The sequence below is a fragment of the Mixophyes fleayi genome, chromosome 5 (genome assembly GCF_038048845.1).
Source record: "Mixophyes fleayi isolate aMixFle1 chromosome 5, aMixFle1.hap1, whole genome shotgun sequence".
Lineage (NCBI taxonomy): Eukaryota > Metazoa > Chordata > Amphibia > Anura > Limnodynastidae > Mixophyes > Mixophyes fleayi.
Genome location: NC_134406.1, coordinates 252,333,674 through 252,350,388, shown reverse-complemented (window position 1 = coordinate 252,350,388; position 16,715 = coordinate 252,333,674).

Here is a 16,715-nt window from a genome sequence, read left to right as displayed (position 1 = left end):
TGTTGAATTCTGGCATGCGCATACCAGAGTTATATGTGTTTGAAAAACAAACGCACATTACGCTCAGTATGCGTGTCTTGATGAATCAGGCCCAGGCAATCAGCTACACAGTCAAAGGCTTACAGCTGTCAGCATTTCATGTTATGACATGAGATGGGGAGTTAGGGGAGGGTTTACAATGCGCACAGAGCTCAGGGCAACATTCAAAAGCCTCTTCGCTCACTACATCATGAGCCATGTGACTGTGGTTGCTATGGTGCTCCAGAATCATAAGTCATAAATAACAGAATGAAGAAGAAAAAAAGGGAAAATGGTAAATACCAACATTCTTCTTATAGCCTGCCACAGTTATTTCTGTTAACAAAACACATGGGATTGCTGCTTTAATTATTGTCTGTATTTGGGTTTATAAATGATAAGAGTTCCTGAATTAATCCAGTTAATTCCAGGATGTAATAAAATAAAATGTGAAAAATACCAGAGAAGAAGTGAATGCACTGTAAATATAGTAATAATTGAAAGAATGGAGGCTGAAATAAACATAGATCATCACATGAATCATTTTCCATTGTATGGAATGACAGCTACACAGAGTCCGTTAGAATGCACGGAAATATTGTATCTATAAAACTTGTGATACCGAACAGTGTTCTGTAATGTTGATGTCTACAACAACTCTGGTAATATCTATTGAGATATTTTTGTCTACGTGTTGCATAATCTTTTTTGGCTACAGAAACAATCTTTAATAGTGCGTATTAATTTAGGAAGATTATTACAGTGCTGGATTAAAAGGCTTATTTTATTATGTAAGCGCCTTGTTACATAAACCCATGGAAGAGTGGATGTAAAATAATGTGTTACAAGGTAGCTGACAGCCTTCAAATAAAATGTCTAATAATAATAATTAATAACAATAATAATCATGTTAAGGAGCAATAAGCACAAGGTGGGAATAAGTGGAGACTATTGTAAAGCAATAGAATGTTAAAGAAATAATAATTGGGCTATTTTAGCAGAAATGTCACTAAGTTAAGTTCATTCGTAGCTATGATGCGTTAGGATTTTAGTAGGAAGTTTATGATTTCATATAAAATGGAAGTATGAATTTTCAGTTTGTTAGAAGCCTCACTACCCTCCTGTTACCTCCATTCCCCTGCTCACACCATGGCACTGCCCCTGTCCTCACTGACATATCATTCATCTCTTGATATAATTTGTGCTGCTGGTGGAACCTGCTTTTTCCATTGTATATCTCTCAGTCTCAGGATTGTCGGGGGGGGGGGGGGGGGGGTTCCCCCCGACCCCCCCCAAAAAAAGCATCTCCGTTTCGTCAGGTCTGTCCTATACAGCAGCCGCGGCGCTGTCTAAGAAGCGTCCGCGGCGGTGCTGTATACACTACAGCACCACCACGGACGCTTCTTTGACAGCGCCGCGGCTGCTGTATAGGACAGTGGCCACTTAGAGACTCAGAAACCCCCCCTGCGTGGGCCACTGAGTCTTTGGCTTCCGGCTGCCTCCATTCCCCTGCTCACATCATGTCACTGCCCCTGTCACATGCAGCCCTGTCTTCACTAAAACATCACTCATTTCCTGATATACTCTGTGCTGCTGGTGGACCCTGCTTTTTCCACTATATATCTCTCAGTCTGTGGCTTCCTGCTGCCTCCATTCCCCTCTCACATCAGGATACTGCCCCTGTGACATGTAACCCTGTCCTCACTGATATAATCACACGAGTGGACAGGCCACTGTCTCCCACAAGATCAACACACTCATCTTCTGCTGCTGTGATAATTTCAGTGATCTTATTGGCCACAGGTTGTTCTATCCCCACCCACTTCACAATGGAGGACCCCTTGAACAAGCAGAAATTGAAGCCCAAACACAATAAGGTCCTCTGTCCTTTGCCAAACACCACCATTATTAAAAGTGTACTTGTCACTTGCAAACATTCCCATTTTCTGGGTGAAACCAATATTTCTGAGAAGGCATTATGACTCACTGAGGCACAACATGACTGTCCAGGACTTTGTGCTGTGTACCCTGTGTTGATGGCACCTCCAGGTTTTGTCCCGCCGTAAGGCTGCATTATTTGCGGCTATGAGAATAAAGACTTATGTACTGTTGCTTACACTATCATCAAAGCAAATGAAGCACGACAGCCCCACCGGGGCTAAAGCCAGCATTAACTATTTGAGAAAGATCTTTACTCAACATTGGAGGGCTTGAAATGTTGATGGTACATATAGTTGTTGATGGTTTTAATAAAAAAAAGTGTATGGATGTTTTAAATTAGATCATTTGATATTCATCTGCAAAACAACTATCTCACTCTACAGATCTTTTGTACGGCCTTCTCTTTGCCCAAAAAAATCTATAAAAATTGGGGCAAGGTGCATTACACCAGTGAGCTACAATAAAGCCACTGCCAAGTGAATTGAATAACATTGATTTATCTCGTGACAATGGCACCTGTCAAGGGGTGGGATATTTTTTTAGAAGCAAGTGAACAGTCAGTTCTTGAAGTTGATGTGTTGGAAGCAGAAATAATGGGCAAGCGTAAGGATCAGAGCAATTTTGACAAAGACCAAACTATGATGGCTAAATGACTGGGTCAGAGCATCTCCAACAGGGCAGGTCTTGTGGGGTCTTTCTGATACGCAGAAGTTAGTACCTACCAAAAGTGGTCCAAGAAAGAAAAACCGATAAACGATAAACGAAAAGGCTCACTGATGCGCATGGGGACTAGGCTAGCCCGTCTGGTCCAATCCCACAGAAGAGCCACTGTAGCACATACTGCTGAAAAATGTAAAGCTGGCTATGGTATAAAGGTGTCAGAACACACAGTATATTGCAGCTTGCTGCGTATGGGGCTGTGTAGTCAAACACCGGTCAGAGTGCCCATGCTGACCCCTGTCCACTGCCAAGATAGTCTACAATGAGCATGTGAGTGCCAGAACTGGATCATGGAGCAATGGAAGAAGATGGCATGATGAATCACGTTTACTTTTACATTATGTGGACGACCAGATGCGTGTGCGTTGTTTACCTGGGGAAGAGATAGCACCAGGATGCGCTACAGGAAAAAGGCAAGACGGCGGAGGCAGTGTGAGGCTCAGGGCAGTGTTCAGTTAGGAAACCTTGGGTACTGGCAGTCATGTGGATGTTACTTTGACACTTACCACCTACCTAGACATTATTGCAGATCAAGTACACCCCTTCATGGTCACAGTATTCCCTGATGGCAATGACCTCTTTCAGCAGGATAATCACCCTGCTACACTGCAAAAATTGTTCAGGAATAGCTTTAGGAACTTGGCAAAGAGTTGAAAATGTGGACTTGGCCTCCAAATTACCCAGATCTCAATCCAATTGAACATCTGTGGGATGTGCTGGAAAAACAAGTCCGAGCCATGGAGGTCCCACCTCGAAACTTACTGGACTTAAAGGATCTGCTGGTAACGTCTTGGTGTCAGATACCACAGGACATCTTCAAAGGTCTTGTGGAGTCCATGCCTCAATGGGTCAGAGCTGTTTTGGTGGCACGAGGAGGCGCCTACACTATATTAGGCAGTTGGTTTTAATGTTGTGTCTGATCGGGGTATAACCATGGTCAAATAATGGCTTAAACTTATATTCTAAATTAATATGGCATGACATCACACCTGAAATATTTTTTAAGATTAAAATATCGGTGTTACTAAACCTCCATATATGATATAAAATTAAATAAATATTTAATTTTATATCTTAGCATGATAATGTCCTAGGGCTAGATTTACTAAGCTGCGGGTTTGAGAAAGTGGGGATGTTGCCTATGGCAACCAATCAGATTCTAGCTGTCATTTTGTAGAAGGTACTAAATAAATGAAAGCTAGAATCTGATTGGTTGCTATAGGCAACATCCCCACTTTTTCAAACCCGCAGCTTAGTAAATCTAGTCCCTAGTCTTGTTTCATTAGGCAATAATTTTTTGTTTATTATTTTATATAACCTCATAATCCTTTTATGGCTTTTGTTATCTTCTTTGTAGTTGTTGAGAAAAACCTCTGTTCTTTTTTCTTCCTGTTTCCTTATACATCATCATCTATTTAAATAGTACCACCAATTCTGCAGCGCTGTGCAGAGAACTCATTCACATCAGTCCCTGCCCCATTGGAGTTTACAATCTAAATCCCCTAACATACACACAGACTGAGAGAGACTAAGGGCAATTTAATATCAGCCAATTAACCTATCATTATGTTTTTTGGACTGTGGGAGGAAACTGGAGCACCCGGAGGAAACCCATGCAAACACAGGGAGAACATACAAACTCCACACAGATAAAGCCATGGTCGGGAATCAAACTCATGGCCCCATAGCTGTGAGGCAGAAGTGCTAACCACTTAGCCACCGTGCTGCCCATGTTAGATTTAATTTATTTCTGATGGACAGATAGAAGCTAATCCATGTTAGTTGTTATATATATGGTAGTAATGTGCAGGGTGAGACACCCATTTGTACAACACTTTAGTTTAAGGTAATACACTAGATTAATGGAGGGCTGCACTTCAGCTAAATGGCTGCGCTCTCTACGGTGGCCCGGTAATGCCTCCCAAGGCAGAAAGGGTTCTCATCTGAGCATGTGCTGGTCTGACCCATGTGAAGTAAACCCAACTCGGGAGAGAGCAGAGCAGGGTTCCAGGAGGCTGGAGTTGCATCACAGGGCTCTCCTCTAAGTTTTCTATGGAGCCCAGCAATACACTGTTCCACACCATAGGCAAACTGAGGGGGGGGGGGGAGTTCCTAGTGCCTGGAAACCCCCCTCCAAGCCTGGGGCACTGTATAATTGAGGTGGCTGGACCCTGCCCCCGCTTCACACAGCTCTGCTTGAAAAGGGAGAGCTGCATGCACCTAACAGTAGTGCACTCAGCATCGTCCATGTATATTATGGGGATAGGGAGAGTTGGAGAGCAGCTAAGCACGCTCTAAAATTATAGCCACGCCCCCATGCATACTGGTCACGCCCACTGGTGGCGTGCTGTGGAAAATCCCCTCTGCAAATCCTGCATTTGCCCCTGCACACCTGGTGTAGGCAATGAGTACTCTTTAATTGAAACCTGAGCTTGGGTAACCAAACTCAATATGAGTCCCAGACTGAAAATAGATTATTATTAAACTCCCGTTTAATACAGTTCTACATTTAATCCAAAAAGAATGAAGGTTTAAGGAAGTTGAAAAATAAAGTTCATTGTACTAGAACAGCTTCCACTTATCCTTATGAACAATTATTGTATTGTAGTGTTTCTAGCACAGCAGTAAAGCTTATCAGTAAAACAACATTAGGCAATGAGTTGAGCAGTATTACATTCTGCCTTGTTTCTAAACACAACATAAAATATTGTTACTGACTGCTCCATAAACCTGGTTAAAGGGATATTAAACTGAGATGCATAATTATACAGGTAGAAATAGAAAGAGCCTCAGTCTCGGTGAGGACCTAGGGGCACTATAAATGAGAAAATTGCAGCCTGTATTTAACTGAAGGCCATATTCTACCACAGGGAACAGATCTCTAGGGGTAAATGTATCAAGCTAAGGTTTTTTTGGTGGGTTTGAAAACCAATCAGATTCTAACTATCATTTATTTAGTACATTCTACAAAATGACAGCTAGGGGGTATTCAATTGTTTCTTTTAACGGGCTAAAGCAAAAAAAAACGAGCGCTCTAAAAATATTACCGTTAATACGGTAATTACTCGCTATATTTCATCTCGCAGCTCCCTGAGCAGCGAGCGGAAATTCAGCCCGCTGGCAGCGAGTAAGTACCGTATTAACTGTTTACGCGCGCAAAATTACCGTATTATATGAAGTTTTTTTTCGAGCACTCGTTTTTTTGTGTTTTAGCGCGTTAAAACTAACAATTGAATACCCCCCCTAGGGGGTAATTCATATGAATTAAACTGGTTCACTTATTTTTATACATGCTTCCTGGTTATGTTATTACCTATGCTAACTCTAGCTAGTAATTAATTAGCTGCCTCCTGAAGCTGATTGTCAGCCCTATCCTCCTCTGTCCTGATTGGCTCTTAGTACTATTTAAGGCAATGAGATCAGAGCCTCACTGCCGGTTATAGCTTCTGTTTCCAGTCTGCTGACCTGCTCTGCTACTTGCTCCTGCCCTTTGAATATTCTGCTGCATTGCCCGTGTATGACCCCTTGCCTGGATTTGGATCCTGCCTCTGTTTATAGTGACCCCGACCTCCGGCGTGTTTACCGACCTTCCTGTTTGCTCGTGACCCTTGACCTTGGCTTGTCTATTGGATTCGTTGTCTGCTGCCGGCCCTCATCCCTTGCTTGGACTTCGCCCCGCTTTCCTGGGTTCTCCCCAGCCAGTACGCACTTCACGACCCTCTGTCAGTCTGAGGCCCAGTCTGTCCCCACTCCGGGTTGTGCTGTATCGGCTAGAGGGGTTCCTAACAGATTTTACCAACAACTGAAAGTCCCGATTACCATGCCGATTCATGTGTACACACTATACACGTTTTACACGATTTACCTTCAGATCTGTGCTCTTCATCTGTCGTAACCATCGGCTGAAAAGATTGTGACTCTGTAAACTCTATAGAGCTCTATGGACACTGTTGGTCATGAGTGCGTACATACTGCATCGCTGAACAACATTTTTAGTCCGGTTTAAAAATCAAATGAACGATACAATGAGCTTTGGAACAATAATTGTTCATCGTTGAAGTGTACACACTAATGTGATATGTTCCAGAACTGTCATTAATCATTTGATTGGCCCAATAATCAAACTGAAAACCCTGTAATGAGTACCCCTCCTCGTCTTGTCAGAAGGATTAACCGTTACTTCCCTCAACTCCCACTCTCAACTTTCTTGTCCTCGAGTTTAATTGTCAGCCCAAGCTGACCAAGACAACACTTCCCAGTCCTCTCAGTGCCATTACAATTAACGGTAGTTACCGAGTTAATTAGTTCCTACACAAATAATGTCCACTGTAGTCCCTATTTTTACATGGAAGTACCAGGGGTTAAATTTATATTTGTAGATATGCACACCCAGGACTAGATTTATTAAAGTGCGGGTTTAAAAAAGTGGAGATGTTGCCTATAGCAACCAATCAGATTCTAGTTATCATTTATTTTGTACATTCTACAAAATGACAGCTAGAATCTGATTGGTTGCTATAGGCAACATCTCCACTTTTTCAAACACGCACTTTAGTAAATATACCCCCCAGACTTACTCCTGTCTACCTCGATGCTGCATATTGTGCATTCATGTACGTATATGTGGAAACACACATTGGACCAAGAATCCGTTAAGGTTCGATGGGGAAGACAAAACTACAGAATGCAGTTTAATAAGCCGTACTGGCTAAAACTATAGGATCGGATTGGGAAATACAATTGTTCTATTCAAACAGACCTGACTGACAGCCTTCAGTGTGTGGGGGTCCAAAATGAATATTTTAGTTGATCAGGATCTGTTCTGAGTGTGAAAAGGCTGAATTAAAGTAATACATAGTGTGTGGAAATGATCAGGGAGATTACTGGCAACTATCGGTAAACAATAATAAATAAATACAATAAAAACAATATTGATCTCATTTATAAAGTATTGTCACTATGTAGCTAATATTTGCATGTATATGGATGGAATACAGAGAGATGAACGTTACATACTTTAATGATTTCAAGCCATGGATTCACTGAGAAGTTGTTTTACACTAGCTGAAAGCACATGGGCACAGTTTAATTTTAATATAAGATTAAATTCCCAGCATTCATAATTTTCATAACCTGCAACTAATTATTGAAATTATTCTCAGTATAGTAGCTCTCTGCAGCCCATCCCATGATAACTGTATGCGTCAGGAATCTGTGTGGCTAATTCACACAAAACAAATGTTAAAAAATGAATGACTGAGCATGGAGAGGTCTGTATGTGTATAAAATATCCATTAACACGAAACCATTTAACATGTTGTTTTATATACATATTACAATGCACCCTTTGCCAAAGTGTAGACATTAATAGTTTATAAGTAGCACGGTGGCTCAGTGATTAGCACTTCTGCCTCACAGCACTGGGGTCATGAGTTTGATTCTCGACCATGGCCTTATCTGTGTGGAGTTTGTATATAGTCTGTGTGGGTTTCCTCCAAAAACAGAAAATATAGACTATAAGCTCCAGTGGGGCAGGGATTGATATGAATGACAAATATTCTCTATACAGTGATTTTTATATTTTTTTTAAGACAAAAAAAGGCAAAATTGGGCCAAAATAAGGTGTTTTCCCCATTGGCATTTGATAGCGTTTCAAAAAAATGTCCTGTAATGTTAAATAGAATCAGTGTGATTCATATGATAGGCTGCAAAACCAGACCACCCACTGACCATATTGACATGGAGAACCAATCATCTGAATTGGACTCTGTATTGCTTGTACAGTGATCAGTCTGAGCTCTAGGATTACATCCTAGAGCTCAGTGTGTGGAAACAATCAGGGAGATCACTAATTACTGACAAGTATAGATAAGGAAAAATAAGTAAATGCAATAGAAAATATTATTAACTTTATCTATAAGATATGTGCACCTTAGTCTTAGATCCATGAAAAATACTGGTGTTTGTTACTACATTGCTAATATTTACATGGGCAGGAGATAGAGAGATGGGGCCTGAGTCATTAAGGCAAAAAAAGGAGTAAATGTTCTCTGGGACAAACCATGTTACAATGCAAGGGGTGCAAATCAGTTTATTATTTTGCACATAAGTTAAATACTGGCTGTTTTTTAATCTAGCACACAAATACTTAATAGCTTTATTATTACACTGAAATTTAAAGTTGAGCTAGGACATGCCCTACCCCAAATAAATCTGTCCCTACATTTTAAATTTACCTCCCCCTCCAATGCAACATGCCCAGGTGCAAATGTTACTCCTTTTTTATGCTTTGCTCTCCTTAATGACTCAGGCCCTTGAACTCTAACATACACACTACTAGTTTAATGCCATGGATTCACTGAGAAGTTGTTTTACATTGCTTCAAAGCACATGGGCACAATTTATTTTTAATGAAAGCTTAACTTCCCAGAATGAATAATTTCCATAACCTGCAACTAATTATTGAAACTATTCTCAGAATGGCGGTTCTCTACGGCCGGTCCCATGATAACTTTACGTGTCAGGAACCTTTGCGGCTAATTCACACAAAAAATGTTAAAACACAGCATATCCAAATATCCATGAACACGAAACCATTTACTATGTTGTTTTATATACATATTACAATGAATCCTTTGTCAAAGTGCGGACAAGGACACTTTATGCTTAGTAATTCAAGTCTAGCCATCAAATATACCATAACTCCCAGCATTTCAAAAAGCAAAATTGGGTCAAGATAAGGCCTTACAAGTTTGTCAGTTTTACTTGAGTTATGTAGGTCATTGGGGTGTTTGCCGATGTAGTAAAATGACTAAAGCAGGTAGTGTTTTGGCAATCCACAACGCTGAGGCAACACTCACGAACAGCGCATAAGCATCGTAAGTGTCAGACACCATCTCCGCACCTCCCATGGGTGCCGGAGACGGACGCCTTCTGACCGCTGCTCATGTCCCGTTGCCTGGCAATGGGACGCCCTTCCGCCCACGTGACCGCCACGCCGCGCGCGCATGCGCAATTCGTCGCTTTGGCCTCTAGCAATGTGACGCTTGCCGGAAACCTCCGTCCCTCATTTCCTCTTCCACACTATTTAAACCTCACTCTGGCACCATTAGGGTGCTAGAGTATTGGTTCAAACCTACTCCAGCTTCCCTGCAGTTCTAGTTGTCTCCTGTGATATATATACTTGGCTTGTCTGACTTCTCCTCCGGATCTCCCTTTGTACTTCGCTGCATGTTCTGGTATTGACCCTTGGACCGTTCCTGACTACTCTTTGTCTATTCTCCGTGGTACTGCGCTTCCCTGGTTCCGACTCGGCCTGTCTGACTGCGCTTCATCCACTGCACTGGTGACTATCTGGGAGAATCGCGAACTGCGCACTTCACGCAGCTAAGTCCATACCTCCTTGCGGGGGTCCCTGGTGAACACCGGTGGTGCGTTAGACTCCACGCCTCCCAGCTTAGTAGCGCCAACAGCAGTCAGTGGTAATTCCAGTGAAATACATGACAGCAAGTTGGTATAGTGTCATTGGAAATGTTGCATTCTATTCACAGAACCATCTTCATGTGTTATATTAGCGTTAACAGCGCTAGTGCAATGGACAAAATAAACACCAGTGGGTAAGAGGCCTAGGCTTGCTTATGATCCAACCATACCTCAATTCACCAAACTCAACATACATTCAGCCAACCCACAGACATTATCACAAAGCCGCGTCCACTTTCGAACAGAGGACACCACACTAAAATCAGGACTAATGTGAGGTATCGACAGATACAGTAGAATCAGCCAGGGCCGTCGGAACACGGTACGCCTGGGATCTGCGACAGGAGACTTACCTAGAATAGGAGAAAACTCAGAAGAGCTTCTCATAATCCCATGGTGTGGTAGGAAGACAAGAGACATTAGCATTGTAGTCAGGGTTCCTTCCTGGGACCCCCCAGCATTTACTCAGTTGACCAGGATGCCATTATATACTATTGATAGGGTCTTGAAAAAATGGCTTGAATAAAACAAACATGCAGTTGAGGTATATCTAACGTGGGTGTGGGTTTTACATAGCCAATGGAATATTTGAAAAATTGTTATGTCAAAGAGCTATAATCAATGCAGCAACTATCATATGACTAGTGTTCAATGCATAGACTATTTTTGTGACCTTCAAAATACAGAGAGCATCCTAGTCACCTAAATCCAATACAAAAAGTATTCTACTGTCCTCTATCCAGTACCAACAGCATTCTAGTGACCAATATACAGTACAGAGAGCACCATTATGACCCTTATATAATAGAGAGAGCAAACCAATGACCAATCAAATGGTGAGGGAGGCCCCTCGCAAAGACGCAATATTAGACTTAATTCTTACAAATGGTGAAAGAATATTATCATCGCCATTTATTTATATAGCGCCACTGATTCCGCAGCGCTGTACAGAGAACTCATTCACATCAGTCCCTGCCCCATTAGAGCTTACAGTCTAAATTTCCTAACATATACACACAGACAGAGAGAGAGCGAGACTAGGGTCAATTTTGATAGCAGCCAATTAACCTACTAGTATGTTTTTGGAGTGTGGGAGGAAACCGGAGCACCCGGAGGAAACCCACGCAAACACGTGGAGAATATACAAACTCCACACAGATAAGGCCATGGTTGGGGATTAAACTCATGACCCCAGTGCTGTGAGGCAGAAATGCTAACCACTTTGCCACCGTGCTACCCAATATCCGATGTAAATGGGTAAGAACCTTGGATCCAGCGACCATCAAGCAGTATGGTTTAGTATAAAGACAGAGACCAACTCATAACACACAACAACAAAGATGTTAGATTTTAGGAAGGCTGACTTTGTAGAGATGGGAAAATGTGTAAGTGACTCTTTGGCAGAGTGGAGGAACTTGAAAGGAGTGCAGGAGAGTTGGGAAAGATTAAGAAGTGCAATACTTAAAGCAATAGACCTTTGTATCAAAAGAGTTAAGAAAAGTACAAGGAAAAGGAAGCCAGTGTGGTTTGCAAAAGAAGTAGCAAGTAATGTGAAAGAAAAAAAGATGGTCTCTAGGAAATATAAGCAGACTCAGAATAATGAAGACAAAGAGGTGGATCTTGCTAGACCGAAGGAGGCTAAAAAGGAATCGGATGTGCAAAGACACAAGCTGAAGAGAATATGGCCCAGTCAGTAGGTAAAGACTTTTAAAAACTTTTTTCGGTATATAAGTGAAAGAAGAAGAACAAAAGGAGGAATAATAAGACTAAAGACAGAGAGTGAGGGTCATGTTGAGGGAAACAAGGTAATAGCAGATCATTTTAATAATTATTTTTGCTCAGTGTTCACTACAGAAAGAGCGGGGAAGGGACCACAGTTAAGTTGCAAGTACAGGGTGATTCAAAAGTCGCAGTACACCCTTTTATTTCAAAAACTCTACAGGAATTGGGCCGATTGGCCGATTTCAAGATGGCGCCCATGTTTGGCACATACCGTAAAAGATAGACCACGTCACCCATACCTTACTGGAGTATTCAGGTTTCCCAATTTCCTGTAGAGTTTTTGAAATAAAAGGGTGTACTGCGACTTTTGAATCACCCTGTATACTCATAAAAATAGGTAGATACAAGTTCATTTACATAGGAGAAGGTCCTAACAGAGCTCTCAAAACTGAAAGTAGATAAAGCAATGGGGCCAGATGGATACATATAAGGATACTAAAAGAGATTAAACGGATGTTGGTAACACCATTAACAGAATAATTCAATCAGTCACTAGCTACAGGAGTAATTCCAGAGGACTAGAAAAGAGCGAATTTAGTCCCACTGCACAAAAGTGGAAGCAAGGAAGAGGCAACTACAGACCAGTGAGTCTTACATCAGTAGTAGGAAAATGGATGGAAACACTCTTAAAAGAAAGAGTTGTAGAATATCTCAAATCCAGTAACTTATAGGATCCCAAACAGCAGGGATTTACTGGGGGGAGATCATGCCAAACAAATCTTATTGACTTTTTTGACCGGATGACTAAAGCAATAGAACTAGGAGGGGCTGTAGATATAGCTTATCTAGATTTTAGTAAGGCTTTTGACACTGTCCCACATTGCAGACTGTTAAATAAACTTGAAAGCTTCGGATTGGATTCAAAGTTGGTGGAATGTTTAAGATTTTGGTTGCAGGATAGAAAACAGAGAGTTATATTAAATGGAATACATTCATAGGAGGGAAAGGTTACCAGTGAAGTACCCCAAGGATCTGTACTTGGACCAGTGTTTTTTTAATATCTTTATTTGAGACATTGCAAATGGTATTGAAGTGAAAGTATGCCTTTTTGCAGATGACACAAAGATATGCAACAGGGCAGACACACCAGGAGGGGTAAAACAAATGATTGATGTTCTAGGTAGATTAGAGGAATGTTCAAGAGAGTGGTAATTACAGTTTACTGCCAAAAAATGCAAAAACCCAAAGGCTACATATAGTATTAATGGCACTATAATGGAAACTACTGAGGAGGAAAGGCATCTAGGAGTCACTATTTCAGGTAGAGATGGTCACTGACCCCCGTGTTTTGGTTTTGGATTCGGTTTTGGATCTGGATTACCGTCGTGTTTTGGTTTTGGTTTTGGTTTTGCAAAACCTCCATTGCGTGTTTTGGTTTTGGTTTTGGTTTTGTTTGGTTTTGTTTTGCTATTTTTTGGGAAAATCCATGTTTTTGGGCCTAAATTAACCCAATTTAGTGCTCCAACTGTTTTAGAGACAAGTAATCTAATTGTTGAGGTAATAAATCATCCCAAAAAACAGTTTAATTCTTCGTTGGTAGGCCTATTCTACACACAAAACAGATTGTCTTCCTCTCCATCTATGCATATTGGCAATGCAGCCATCGTCTTTGAATGTATATTACACCCTACACTTATAGTTAAATATGTAAAGAAATGGAAAAAGCCAGTTTGGTTTCTGTCTCTCAAGGCCCCCCTCCACTTGTATAAAATACCAAAAAATTCAGCCATTATAGACTGTACAATATTAATTGACATGGAGAAAGCCAGTTTGGTTTCTGTCTCTCAAGGCCCCCCTCCACTTGTATAAAATACCCAAAAATTCAGCCATTATAGACTGTACAATATTAATTGACATGGAGAAAGCCAGTTTGGTTTCTGTCTCTCTAGGCCCCCCTCCACTTGTATAAAATACTAAAAAATTCAGCCATTATAGACTGTACAATATTAATTGACATGGAGAAAGCCAGTTTGGTTTCTGTCTCTCTAGGCCCCCCTCCACTTGTATAAAATACTAAAAAATTCAGCCATTATAGACTGTACAATATTAATTGACATGGAGAAAGCCAGTTTGGTTTCTGTCTCTCTAGGCCCCCCTCCACTTGTATAAAATACTAAAAAATTCAGCCATTATAGACTGTACAATATTAATTGACATGGAGAAAGCCAGTTTGGTTTCTGTCTCTCTAGGCCCCCCTCCACTTGTATAAAATACTAAAAAATTCAGCCATTATAGACTGTACAATATTAATTGACATGGAGAAAGACAGTTTGGTTTCTGTCTCTCTAGGCCCCCCTCCACTTGTATAAAATACTAAAAAATTCAGCCATTATAGACTGTACAATATTAATTGACATGGAGAAAGCCAGTTTGGTTTCTGTCTCTCTAGGCCCCCCTCCACTTGTATAAAATACTAAAAAATTCAGCCATTATAGACTGTACAATATTATGAAAAATGGACAAAGCCAGTTTAGGGTCACTCTGTCTATGACACCCTACCCTTAAGGATAAATTGCCCTAACAGCAGCCTTTCAAGATGGTATGTGATATGGAAATGCCACAAGTCCCTTTCCTCTTTGGGGGTAGATTGCACCCTACACTTACATAGAAAGTTTTAAAAAGATGTTATCGGCATCATCTTCAGCTTCATCCTCACCCTCATCAGTGTTATCGTCATCATCACAGACTATCAATTCATCGCCGCTTGAATCCGCCATTAGAGAACAGTCAGTGCTTGCATGTCTTGGATGGTGAAGGCCTTCCTCGTGGAAGATGTAGTTCATTTTTATAAACATCATTTTCTCCACATTTTTGGGAAGTAACCTTCTACGGCGATCACTGACTAAGTTCCCTGCTGTGCTGAACACTCGTTCAGAGTACACACTGGAGGGTGGGCAGCTTAGGTATTGCAAAGCAAGTTTGTACATGGGTTTCCAAATAGCTTGCTTTTCTTCCCAGTAAGGAAAGGGACTGTCTGACATTTCCATATCAACTACCTCTTGAAAGTAATCCTCCACCATCCTTTGCATGTTTATACTCATATTGGATGGACTTATGGGCAAAGTGACACTTTTTTTTGAAAAATCCTTCAAACCAGCCCAGATGTTAAATTGTTCTCGTCTGCCCCCTGTGTCTTCCCTGCTTCTTTTTTGGAAATTTAATTTTTTACGAGCAACAGCTTGAGAAAGTGAAGGAGGACACGTCGTCAAGCCGAGGCCCAGTTCAGCGGCCAACTTGCTGAGCAATAGCTCCTTGCAAAAGTTCACATCTCGCTCATTTACAAGTAAAGACTCAATGTAGGTTTTAAACCTTGGATCAAGCACAGTGGCCAAAACGTACTGATCCGAGTTCAAGATCTTAATAACTCGAGGATCATTGTGAAGCGAATTAAGTACTTGATCGACAAGGCCAACATACTTTGCTGAATTGCTTGCTTTCAGCTCCTCCTTCATTTTCTCAAGCTGCTTTTCCAATAGTCTAATTAAAGGAATGACTTGGCTCAAACTAGCAGAGTCTGCACTGACCTCACATGTCACAACTTCAAATGGTTTCAGCACCTTGCACAGCACTGAAAGGATTCCCCACTGTGCAAGAGTGAAATACATCCCCCCTCCTTTCCCAATGTCATGACTTGTGCAATATGCTTGGATGGCTTTGCGCTGTTCCTCCATCCTCTGAAGCATGTACAGGGTGGAATTCCACCGAGTTACCACCTCTTGCTTAAGTTGGTGGCAGGGCAAGTTAAACTGCTCTTGGAGCTGCTGTAATCTCCTACATGCTGTGGCTGAATGCCTGAAATGGCCTGAAATTTTACGGGCCACCGAAAGCATCTCCTGCACCTCACGGTTGTTTCGTAGGAAGCTCTGCACCACCAAGTTGATGGTGTGAGCAAAACAGGGAATATGTTGGAAATCACCCAGCTGTAATGCTCGCACTATATTGTTGGCGTTATCTGAAATGACATACCCTGGGGAGAGTCCGAGTGGTATAAGCCATGCATCAATCACATCTCTCAGTTTGCGTAACAAATTGTCAGCCGTATGCCTGTTAGTGAAGCCGGTGATACAAAGAGTGGCCTGCCTGTGACAAATGTTACGTAGTGGTGTACATGCTGCTGCTGTTCCTGCTGGTGAAGGTGAATGACCAACCCAGTGGGCTGTCACAGTCATATAGTCTTTGGTTTGGCCACTTCCACTTGTCCACATATCTGTGGTTAAGTGAACAGTGGGCAGAATGGCATTTTTCAGCGCAATCTCTACATTTTTACACACTTTTTGGTATAGTTGTGGAATAGCTTTACGGGAGAAATGGTGTCGCGATGGAATTCTGTAACGCGGACACAAAACCTCAATTAACTGTGAAAAACCAGCTGCGTTTATGGTGGAGATTGGACGCAGATCTAACACTAACATTGCAGCCATGGCGTCTGTGATTCGCTTGGCGACTGGGTGACTGCTGTCATATTTGCTTCCCCTCGCAAAGGATTGTTTCACAGTTAATTGCTGAAATGTAGGACTGCTCATTTTATTCACCTGCCTCTGGGATGACGATTCACCCCCAGCAGCAGCAACAGCAGCAGCAGGACTAACGCTTTCTTCAGAGGAATCAATAATAGTGCCGGAGTCATCCAGCCTTAAGTGGGATGCCGGGCTAACTCCGAGCGCTACTGAGGATATTGATGAGGATGGTGTGGTGGGTGTATTTTGTGGCCGTCGGTATGTCGGTGAGCGGAGGGTCTTAGCTGATGAGGGAGTGCTTGTATTCTTTTGGGA